This window comes from Stylophora pistillata, chromosome 2 (assembly GCF_964205215.1).
Source record: "Stylophora pistillata chromosome 2, jaStyPist1.2, whole genome shotgun sequence".
Classification (NCBI taxonomy): domain Eukaryota; kingdom Metazoa; phylum Cnidaria; class Anthozoa; order Scleractinia; family Pocilloporidae; genus Stylophora; species Stylophora pistillata.
In genome coordinates, this window is record NC_142520.1 from 33973422 (window position 1) to 33986054 (window position 12633).

Sequence of the window (12633 nt, forward strand, 5' to 3'; positions counted from 1 at the left end):
ATAGATCAACCAAACCAAGAGGTGACTCGCCCATGGCAGCGGATGAAAGTTGGCTCATATAGGTCCGATCAATAGTTACACTATAAAGGCTGATAGTTTCTAAAGAAACTGTTTGGGGCTGCGTCGGTGGGGGTAACGAAATAATTTGAATATATCAACAAAGTTGAAATGGTAAATTGGCCACCGTTACGATTATAGAAGCTGACGTTTCGAGCGTTAGCCCTTCGTCGGAGCGAATAGAGCATTGATCAAGATTGCAATTCTCTTCAGTTGTAAGTCTTTGGTAACTGGTTTCATCAGCCACATTGCTATGCGATTCTTCTGCCTCTATTTCAGCCACGCCATTCGAAAGTACTGCTACCCGTCTAGATCTTATTTCATCCATAGTTAGTGAGACTGGGGTCTCTGTAGTATATGGATTCTCTAGAAAGCTCATATTCTCACATCGAATGCATTCCTCGCCTTCTAAATACGTACAGCTATACACTGAAAAGACAACACGCTTACCAGCATCTGGTGCTACCTTAGAAGCGTCCAGGTTGGCCGGCCGTTCAAAAGTTTCCTCGTCTGCTTTAAGTTGTGAAAAGAATGTGTTTTGGCGCTGTGATCTTGCATAGGGGTAAGTTGTCGATGGATAGAGCCCATTTTACTTTAAATAGCTTTCAATGGTTCCTTCAGCAGGAAATCGAATAATGGCCATTTAGGTTGTGTCGCAGGTATCTAGGAGCATATCGTCAACAGCGCCAGCAAAACACTTCTTCCGTCAGGGAAAAACAAAGCAGTGGCTTCCTGCTTCAGTTCTTCAACTGTGGGAGGTTCCGACACAGTATAAGCAACGAAACGGTTTCCGCCACCGTTCTTCTGACGAACTGGAACAAAACTCTCTGCCTGCTCGTCGTAATGAATCCACCGAACTTGGACTTGATGTTCTTTATCGGTCTTTCTTTTCTTCTCTCTCGAATGACCTCTGATGCGGTCGAACAATCCAGACAGTTCCCTTGCCGTTCGTTGGTTTGCTTCACGGGACGCCGCTTTAGAACTCGTAGAGGCAGATTCAACGTGTTCGTTGCTGTTCTGACCCTGACGTCTTATTTCCTCTCGTACAGTATGCCTTATTACAGCATCCATCGCTTAAAACGCCAAGCACTCCCATGGTCCCACACAACAACCTCGAACTGCCTATAAGGCGAACGAGTGGACAACTCTACCGCCTTCCAAAATGGCGGGAGAAAACTTACCTGTCTCAGTCAGTCGCGTATGTCAAGTTCCAGTCTCTTTCGTCCAACCCAAAAATCAGAAGTGAACTGTGAAAAATCAGAACTGAACTGGGAGCCTTCTGGGCCATCTACTGCAACTATCTCTCGTTCTAACTTTCTGAGTTACTTTTTGTGAAGGATTATTAAATAACAAATCGTTTCTAGGCCGCGTTTCAATCTTTTCATACAAACAAATTTAGTACCACAAAATTTATTTCCAAATCAATTTTTGCCTAAAAACCAAAGTGATTTGAGAGTGAGAGATAAGAAAGAGTTAACATTATTTATCGCGAAAGGGTCGTGACCGGAGTCTTTGCTCAAAAATTCTGCCCAGCTGGCAAAATGAGATGTATCTGTGAAAAGTTGCAACGACGCTTAAGATGTTCTGCAAAGCTACTCAGCGAAACGAATACCGCCCCCCGTAAGCGGGCCGGATGGGGAGAATACTGCCCGCTCTCGGAACCAATCAGATTGCAGGATTCGTAGAATGCCGCCCGCTCACGAACTGTGAAAAAATAAATATATGTTATTCACCAGCCGGGAGGTCCGTATTGGGAAAAACCTTGCCCGAGGTCATGGATACCGCCCGAGGCGGTAGGCCGAGGGCGGTACTCAAGACAGAGGGCACAGTTTTTCCTTATACGGACCGACCTATGCTGGTATATAACATTTTTATTTTTTTCCACATAACAAAATGATTGCCAAAAGAAACCGAATGATTTAGGGCTGCAATTTCGAGTTTAATTACGGGAAAATCCTCCCTAACCTTAACAATTTGTTAGCGAGTGGATGATAAAGAATACAGACGTTATTCAAATTAAACAGAAAGCTCTCACCGAAATATTTTTTATTCGTAAATGTAACTGAAAAGGCTTCCGAGCAAACTTTGAAACATTTTTTGACAAGTAACTGTCATCTTGTGACACCTGTCGATTGAAAAACAAAAACCCGTACGCTTTTGAATAAACAACAGTACTCGTGTGACAAACACACACGAGTTACTAAAAAGCGACAGTGCGACGATCTTCTCGTAAAAAAAAAAATCATTAAAAAAAAAAACACTCAGAGATCTTACGGAAAGTATTGTTTATTTCCAACGACGATTAATCTTCGAAGATTTACTTCTGTTCCGTTTTAAAATATCACGGAAAGTCAAATTGTAAGTGAATGTAAATGTGTTTTGAGTTGTTAGTCTGCTTGTTCGTTTTTTGCTGACTATGTGTAAATCTGTCTTTCTTCGACTAAAGGGCTGAAGTCAGTGAGACTCTTTCCAGCTAGACGCAAGTGGATTTAATGCGACTTTTATTCATCAAATTCCTCCGGTTTCTGATGGGAAATTTACGGTAGAAATGTTCAAATTCAAGGGATTTGCAAGAATAGGCGTGTATTTACAGAAGAACTCAAAACTTCGCTCAACGTTTAACAAACAAACAAATTGTGTTGAAGAATTCAGATATTAACGAATGAGAGTTACACTGATTAACGTAATTGTTAGCTGCAACCACCTCTCGTTGTAACTTTCTGAGTTTCTTTTGGTGAAGGATTTTTAAGGGCCTGGGGCCCGTTTCTCGAAAAGTCCCGTTAACTTAACGGGCTCGAAGCCACGTTCTAAAATCAAAATTTAGAGGATAGGAAAGCAGGTTCTGGCACTCAAACCAGTCCTTTCTGTTTCTTTAGCTGATAGTTTGATTGCATCATTTTCAAAACTTTTTTGAAATCCACATCTTGAATGAAACCAGAACAGCTTTACGGGCCCGTTAAGTTACCGGTACTTTCGAGAAACGGGCCCCTGATTACATGAGCCGGGCTGATTTCTTTTGTTTTGGTGTTCACCAAAGCGTGAAAACAAAAGAAATCAGCCCGGCTAACCGGCCAGCTCGGCTCATGTAATCAGGCCCTAAGAATGGCTGCCTGCAAGGATCGAGAATCGTCCGTCATATTTTGCTCAACGATACCCTTTGGTAAACTGTTTTCATAAATCAAGTTTAAAAGTTCCGACGAGTGTTAATTTTTCAGAAATTTGCGAAAATTTGAAAACGCGGTTAAGTGCGGTTTTCCGCCTGGCAAATTGTCCAAAATTCACTGCAAAACCCAAGCTCCGTTGAAGGCTTAAAATGAATTCAGTTAACACCAAACCTCACTCGTTTTAAGAAAAGGTCTTCCCATTCATTTGTGTTATGTTAATTTTTTCCGTACACAGCTATATTGTGATTTTTTTTTGTCCCTTAAGCAACACCCTCAAGTGCTGTACATTGGGCGAAAAATAGGTAAAATTTAACGCGATTAAAGTATACCTGGTACATAATTTTTTACATTTTTAATCGATATTCGTAATAAAATGTCATTACTCAATACCTGAGTAAAATTTGAGGCTTTGAATCGGAACGCTTCCTTTTGGAAATACCACAAATGTTTGTGCCCTGAGCGAGCAAAGATATATGTTGTGTAAACAAACGCTCAGTCTAATTATTCCCTGCCAGGTATAAAAAGGTTTTGAAATCACCTTTAATTTTGGAAATTTTTAGCTGTTATGCCACAAGATATTAGGTAAAAGGGAAATCATACATTCAGAGTTGCGTGAGAGCAGAGAGAAAATAAAGTCAGTGTCGAAAATGTACATACGGTTGTTACATCGATCGCTATTATGCAAATTACTACCTCAGCTGAAGGAAAACTATGATATCTCTTGCTCATTTTGTTGGATGACTCTTTTAACCACTTTGGTGAATTGCTCATATTTCGCCCAAAGAAACCTTTCAGTAAACCCTTTTCAAAAATCATGTTTTTAAGTTCCAGCGATTCTTAACTTTTCATAAATTTACGAAAATCTGAAAACGCGGTTTCAGGTTACCTGAGTTCAGGCTCCGCATGTCGCACAGTCAAAAATTAACTGCGAAAACCAAGCTCCGCTCAAGGCTTAAAATGAAATCAATCAACACCAAACTTCACACGTTGTAAGGAAAGCTATTCTTATTCAATTCTGGTGAGTAAATTTTTTCGGGCACATCCATTTTGGGATTACTTAAGCCCTTGAAAGAACATCCTTACAGACCACACAAAATGGCGTTGAAAAACGGGTGATATTTCGTGCGAAAAAAATGTAGCTGTTACCTGACACTTTGGATTTTTAACAATATATTCGTCAAACATTGCTATTTCCACTCACTGTGCAATTTTTGATGCTCTGAATCGCACTGCTTCCTTTCGAAAATGTCAGAAGTGTTCGTGACCTGAGCAAGCAAAATGATGCAAAGTGTGTAAACAAATAACTAGGTAATTTAACCATATTGATACGTATGATGTACGATCCTCGCAGTAGAGAGCGCTATTTATGCAATAGCGAAAATCAGACCTGAAAAAAATTGTACGATCCTCGCAGTAGAGAGCGCTATTTATGCAATAGTGAAAATCAGACCTGAAAAAAATTTTTTTTTAGCTTTTTAAACCTCACCCCAGCGCCCCGGGGTTGCATGTGAAGGCCTTTTTTTTCTGACCTCGGGTAGATGGGGTACTTCATCTTCCCGGAGTCCCCCATCGCCATGTGAACATGTTTGTTACTATGACGTCATTACGCAGTCAAATTCACTTGATTTCATCAAATACCTATTAAATCAAAATATCTCAGTTTTGTTACTATGACGTCATTACGCAGTCAAATTCACATGATTTCATCAAATACCTATTAGACTATTGACTGAATATTTTCCGCGGCATACGTCAGATGTTGTCGATTCCTGCAGATAATATTCACAATCACTTTGTTCGATTTTCACTGCTGCAGTTTTTGATTCTTCAATGAGATTTTCGTCGTCTGACTGCTGAGACTGCAACAATTTCCGTACATAATTGCTTCCTTTTACCACGCTAACTTCATCCTTGTCGTTGCTTAGAACGATTATTTCCCTTCGATTTTTCTTTTTTCCAAGACTTTCCTTTACGCTTCTTGTTTAATAAGTCAGCCATGAGCGAACTTGACAAGAAACGCGCAAACAAATTCTAAAGCGCGCGGAAACGCCTAAAATTCCCCCAATGGCGTCTAGCTGCCTAGTTCCCACGGTTATTGTTGTATATTATTTTTGGAATCATATGGAGAGGTTAGGTGTAATAAAAAGTTGTCATGATAAACCACAGGGGGCCCATACAAGCTGTTTGTGTAGCTGACTTGTTTTTATAGTGAATGTACCACATTTGCCGTTTGCCTCAAATATAGCGATATATTGCTGACTATATACATAAATCATTGATAAATAAACGTTTAATTACTTTACCTGTGGTGTATAGTCGTCCTTTTGTCTCAAAAATGTTTTTTTCGTCGTTAATGTAATGCATAAAAGAAAGACAAGGGTTGAAGCGTTGTTTTGAAAAGGTTCAAGCGCCCATTCAAGTTCAAGGGTTCAAGTGCCCAACTTCGCAGCATTAAGGTCAAAAGATGCACGATTCTCCTCGTACCTTCCAATCGAAAATCCATCCAAACGTACCGGAGCTAGCCCTCGAAGAAAATCAAAATCCCACAGTATTTGAGCGTCTGGGATGCGTAGCAAGTTTCTCACGTGCCAGCCAGAAACTGTCACGCTCATTGCCCTTTTGTGATTGGACGACGTTATTTTGAATTGGTCAATTAGAAAAGGGCAACCACGTGACGGTTTCTGGCTGGCACAAGAGAATCTTGCTACGCATCCCAGACGCTCAAATACTGTGGGATTTTGATCGATTTTCTTTGAGGGCTAGCTCCGGTCCGTTTGGATGGATTTTCGACTGGAAGGCACGAGGAGAATCGTGCATCTTTTGACCTTAATGCTGCGAAGTTTGAAAGCAGAGCGATGCGATTTTCGGGGGGAAAATCGCTCGGGCGCTTGAACCCTTTCAAAACAAGGCTTCCACCCTTGTCTTTCTTTTATGCAATACATTAACGACGAACTCAGACTTATTCAAAATCTATCAGAAAACACATTTTTGAGGCAAAAGGACGACTATACACCACAGGTAGAGTAATTCAACGTTTATTTATCAATGACTTATGTATATAGTCATCAATTTATTGGACCGCCTCCCGGTTAGCTCAATGGATAGAGCGCTGGACTGATGTGCGGGAGGTCGAGGTTTCGAGCCCCGGCTGGACCAACAATCAAGGTCTTAAAATAATTGAGAAGAATATGCTGCCTTTCTATAACATCAAGAAATGGTTTAGATATTCTAGTCTTCTCGGATAGGGACGAATAAATAGAGGTCCCGTCTCCTGCAGGGTTAAGGGTACGAGACGTTAATTTCCCACGCACGAGATTACTGTGTGATGGATGTCCTCCCCTAGGGTGGGATGGGTGGGTTGTTGTCTTGTGTCAATCAATCAATCAATCAATAAACTTTATTTAAGGGGGGACGCTCATTAACCCAAGGAGTTATCTAACATGAGGCCCTCACACTACTGAAACATTGACATAAAATATGAAAAAAATACTTAATGACAAAGTATAAATAATAAATGAACATGTATATACATAGGAGTGAAAATAGAAAAAAACTTACAGAGTATCATGGAGCATTGTTGATTAAGATTTACTATTGGAACAACAAAAGACTATGATGTACAACTGCAACGAAGTTTGTAGCGACATTTGGGACAAAGCAACGTTTCCAGGTGAGAAGCACGAGAGGTAAAGGTTAGAAAAAGAGAGAGAACTTTACCTTTGAAGGCAGATAGATTAGTCGAAAAAGAGGTACAGGGGTTTGGGAAGCGTAGAAGTTCTTTAAGGTCGGAGTCAAAACAATTGAAGAGCGAGGCTACACTGAAAGCGATAGTGCGTTTACCGCAGTTTGAGCGGGGATAAGGAAGTTGAAGGTCAAGGTTACAAGCTCTAGTAATAGCATCAGTTTTTCGTCTAGAAGACAAGAAATGGAAAGATTGTTTGAGACAGCTTGGTGCTTCAGAATTATTAAGAATATTAAAGAGGAGGACAAGCTTTCTAAGGTTAACTAAGAGAAAAATGGGGAGCCATTTGAGTTTGGCAAAGAGACTGACTGAGGACTGATGCCAGTCAGCGTCAAGGATAAGGCGAGCTGATTGCTTTTGAAGACGAAGTAGAAAGAGAAGAAGAGTTTTAGAGCAAGTACCCCAAACAGTGGAACAGTACAACAAAGAAGAGTGGATGCAAGAGTTATAGTAATTCAAAGAGCAGTTATGAGTAAGAAATGGTTTGATACGTTACAGAAGCGAAAGTCTGCTCCTAATGAGAGAGCACATATTGCTGATGTGGCTTTCCCAGGAAAGGAAGGAATCAGTTGTTATGCCAAGCAATTTAGCATGCGGGACTTGCTCAATAAGGTTACCATTAACAACAATATCAAAAAGAGGTTCAGATAAATGGGCATATTTCTGAGATGTAGTCAAGAGAAGAGCCTTAGTTTTGATAAAATTAAGTGCCATCCTATTAAAGACAGCCCAAGCAAAAATTTGAGTAGTAACGGAGGTAAGACAGTTTTTTAAGCAAGGGAAAGAAGGATCTTTCACTAGAGCAGAGGTATCATCAGCGAACATGGTAAGATCAACATCCGAAGACACATAGAGAGGTAGATCGTTTTTGAAGAGCAAAAAGAACAAAGGACCCAAGATGCTACCTTGCGGGACACCAAGATACATAGGACAAGACTCAGATAGGACTCCCTTGAAGGTTCTACGTTGTGAGCGATTTGACAGGTACGAGGTGAACCACTCAACTGAGGATGGAGAACAACCATAGGAGTTGAGTTTAAAAAGAAGCATAGAATGATCAACTAGATCGAGGTCCTTTTTTAGGTCAAAAACTAAGAGGCCACTCAAAAGACGGTAGTCCATATTAGTGAGGATGCGATCAATTAAGTCGGTAAGAGCCAATTCACAAGAGCGAGACTTCCTGAAACCAAACTGAGAATCAGAGAGCAGATCATGCGAAGAGAGAAATTCGTAAACAGAAGTGTGAACATGGCGCTCACGAATTTTAGAAAAAATGGGAAGAGTTGAGATCGGACGATAGTTTGAACAATCAAAGAGTGAACCATTTTTAAAAAGAGGAGAAACTTTGGCCATTTTCCAGATATCTGGAAATATGTTCAGCGAAATGCTGAGATTGAAAATGGCAGTGAGAGATGGATTAATGGATGGAGCCGTCATCTTTAAACAATAGCCACTGAGACCATCAAGACCAACAGCCTTTCCAGTAGAGAGATGAGACAGACTGTCAAGTACAAAAGAAGACGTAACAGGTGGAATAACAAAAGATTTGTCAATAGGTAATTTAGACCGGATAAATTCATGGAGAAAATCCAGTCAGGAGGAGAATCGAGAGGGTGTAACTGAACAGTTGAGGCAATATTGGCAAAGTGAGAATTGAACAAGTTGGCAATATCAATGCTCTTGTTGTAAGTTATGCCATTGACAGTCAGGTGATTAGGGAGCTTGGAATAATTAGCTGGAGTTATATTACGAATTATACTCCATAGATGTCTAGGATTATCAAGATTAGATTTGATAGATTCCTGGAAAAAATCACGCTTTGATTGCCTACTAAGATGTACAACGCGATGACGGGCTGAACGATAGTCACGCCAGTGTATCTCAGTATCGTGTCTGACAGCTAGTGCATGAAGACAATTACGCTGTTTAATAGCGTCATAAATAGAATTAGAGAACCAATCAGGCTGAAACTGCCTTTTAACACGGCGTGTTTTAACTGGCAGATGGGTGTACAAACATTATTGAAAAGACAATACCAGTGTTTTAACGCCTCATTAACATCAGAAAACAAGTCAAATGTATTCCATGGAATACTGTCCAAGTCAAACAAAAGATTATCAACATTGAGGTTTTTTGAAGAGCGATAAGAAATAGTGACATGAAACGAACATTTGGAAATAACAAGTCTAGACCTCCAAGCTGTATACACAGGCAAGTGGTCACTTAAAGAGAGTGGAAGAGAACCAGACTTCAAGATGTTTTCTCTGCTATTGGAGTAAATGTGGTCAACCAAGGAACCAGAAATCGGCCTCGTCGCTGTATCAATCAGTTGATCAGAGAGAAAGCTCAAAAATAGATCACTAAATCTTTTGCTAGGAGCAGTATTATCTAATAAATTGAAATTAAAGTCACCCAAAATAACAGATTGAAATTTAGTGCAGTCAATTCGAGTCAATAATCAATCCAACAAGTCCAGATAGCTTAAATCAGATGATGGAGGTCTGTAAACAAAGGTGAACAAGCATGGTTTGCAATTCCTAAAATGTAGTTGTAGGCAAATACAAATCTGATCTTCTTGTGAGGGGTAAATGCGATGGAACATATATTAGTAAACCACCTCCTTTTTTGTTTGCACGATCTTGGCGATGAGTGTCGTAATAATTTACTTGTAACAATGCGTCAGGCCAAGAGTCATCAAGATGGGTTTCGGTTAAGCCAAATATCAGGTTGGATCTGTTATTTGTCAGCAATGATGCAGAATTCAAGATCAATTTGATTTCATCAAGCTTATGTACAAGTGAATAAATGTGCGCTATACTGGCAAACGTTTAGCGCCTTACGAGGAAGGCCAAGCGAAGAGTAAGCAGAAGCCATGTTCGAAGTGATTTCAGGTCCAGGATTTTTTGTAATGTCCATGAAGATAGTTATATCAGTTGGAAGATTGTGCCCAGGTATGTATAAGCTTGTTAGACCACTGCGTGTCCAACGAACGACTGTAGATCTTGATTGATAGAAGCCAAGCTTCGATAGCTTAAATTTGCCCGCCGACAATCGGAATGGTAAAGCTTTGAGATGATCTTAGAGACATCTCTACACATCAGTTTGAATCCAGAGATAAAGCTATTGACCCTGCTAAGTTGCTGATGTTTACCATCATGAGAAGAAACGCCCCAAGGAGATATCAAGTAAAAAACTATAAGAGCTCGAGTCAGCGTGACCGCCCTCTTGAATTTTTACGTGTTTCATACATGAGCCTCTGGCTCGGGCAATATGGGTAACCATGCCTCACCATGCCTCACGTTAAGACATTAAACTTTCATTACTACTACTATATCACGATAGGGGAGGCAAACGGTAAATCTGGTGCATTCACTATAAAACAATAGTCGGCTACACAAACAGATTGTATGGGGCCCCCTGTGGATAAACAGATATTGATACGAATTGTTCACAACCCAAGCGATATATAAGCTAAGAAAATAGCCGGACTATTACTTTGACGCCAGGAGTAGTGAGTTTACGACTCAAAACCCAATGAAGTACTTGTCCAGACATCTCATCGGCAGTACATTTGAAAGTTGAATGGAATTTTCCAAAGTGAGGGGTTGATCATTGACATCATTGGGTTGTTAAAATAGAGCCAAATAAAATGGTCATGTGATATTTATGACTATTCTTAAAAACGTTTTTCTTTTAAACCTATCGCAACTGTGCAATCTGTACTTGTACAGTCCACACTGCAAGGGTTTAAATATTATAGCATATGTTTTTCATGTTTTTTAAATCGTCTGCTATGCATTTGTACAGTGAATAACTTCAGTTTTCGTAAGTCATTATTTCATGAAATTAAGTGAAAATGATTCCGTAATGACGTGACAGTAAGAAAACTGAGATATTTTGATTTAATCTCACTCGTGGTCACTCGTGGTCACTCGTAAGTACTTTTAGACCCTATTGGATAACGTCTGTTTTCTTTATCATTCACTCGCTATCAAATTGTGTTAATGGAGGATTTTACCGTAATTAAACTTGTAATTGTAGCCCTAAATCATTTGGGTTCTTATGGCAATCACTTTTTTATGCGTTAGAAAAAATATATATATGTTATTGACCAGCCGGAGGTCCGTATTGGGAAATACTGTGCCCGAGGTCTTGGATACCGCCCGAGGCCTAAGGCCGAGGGCTGTACTCAAGACAGAATTAATATCGTTTATCGCCAAAAGGTCGTGTCCAGAGTCTTTGCTCAAAAATTCTGCCCAGCCGGCAAAATGAGATATATTAATTTTGTGAAAAATTGCAACGAAGCTTGAGATGTTCTCCAAAATTACTCAAGCGAAACGAATACCGCCAGCTGTGAGCGGGCCGGATGGGGCGAATACTGCCCGCTCTCGGAACCAATCAGATTGCAGGATTTGTAGAATACCGCCCGCTCACGAGCTGAGAAAAATAAATAAACAATACCAATTTTTTTGTGCGATCAAACGCGTCATCCAGAACCAAAAACCCTTTCCCTTTTCAACACAATACTCTTATAAATAATTATATATTCATCATGTGATGAATATCGTTTTTCTTAATACTTTCCTCCTTAACAAATCGTTGGTGTTGTTGAGAGAATTGTATATCATCGTTAAGGTTAGAAAGAAGAAAATAATTGACATCAACTACGAGAATTATTTATACTTTTAAAGTAGTTACCTGCGAGTTCCTTGTTAGTGCAAGATTGGTTTGCATTCATGAATTGAAATGCAAATTATATTTGAAAGCATCATGTTTTTTCAAGCTCCCAAATATATTTATAAAGGAGAGAATGTCATTACAAACAAGCTGCTTTCCATTTTCCGTCCGGTGTTTTGCGGCTTCGGAGCAGAAATATGGTATTGCCTTCATAATTTTCGGAACATTGTCGTATAGGATTTTATTTCTGGTTTCAAACGAAAAGTCCTCTTACCTTGCAAATAAATTTTCATAGTCCACAAACTGACTGCTTCTTGTCTCCGAATCAGTTGTCATTTGACTTTCAAATTTTTGGTTCAAGAAGCTAGCCGTCAATTTTTTTCCTTTTTTTTATTTAGCTACGTTTTAAATGTAAAACACAAATTCAGAGAGACGTTCTTATGCAAATTTTTCCACTCTAGAGTCCGAAGATTTTACCGTCAGATGTTCGTGTGTTTTTCTGAGCATTTGGACATTTTAAAGATTTGATTGTGGTTCTTGATTCTCGCCAGTAGTCTACGCACTATTATGGTAATGTTCATGAAGCGATCAGTTTTACAGAAGTGCTATGTTTCACTCTTTTCATACCATTTGTTTTGAAACCACGCAGGTACTGATGCAATGCAGAGTTAAGTTTTCTGTGATTTCACCGAACCTATAGAAACTAAACGGATCGAATATTATCAGACTATACGTTCCAGAGATAAATACATGTAGCGGAGAATAAATATTCCGTTAGAATACAAAACAAACACGTACTCGTCAACGAGGTTATTTTGCGATACACACTACAAATCACTCGCCGCTTTTAGATAAACATTTCATGATTACAAGGGAAGGTACAAAGCTCTTTAATTAAGTACCTGAATATTGATTGTCCTTCTCCACTTTCAGAGTTTGATCGCATTTATCCACATCGGTAGCGGATAATTAATCCACAGGAAAGCAAACGTT

General features: G+C 39.6%; 1 protein-coding gene across 1 annotated transcript in view; it reads right to left on the minus strand.

Moving 5' to 3' along the window:
* LOC148739203 (uncharacterized) overlaps positions 1–12633 on the minus strand; it is a 42071-nt gene extending 29438 nt beyond the window's left edge. Inside the window, exon 1 of the mRNA XM_088749439.1 lies at positions 12543–12633. The gene's annotated coding sequence lies outside the window, so the exon portion shown is untranslated. The remainder of the gene's footprint in view (positions 1–12542) is intronic.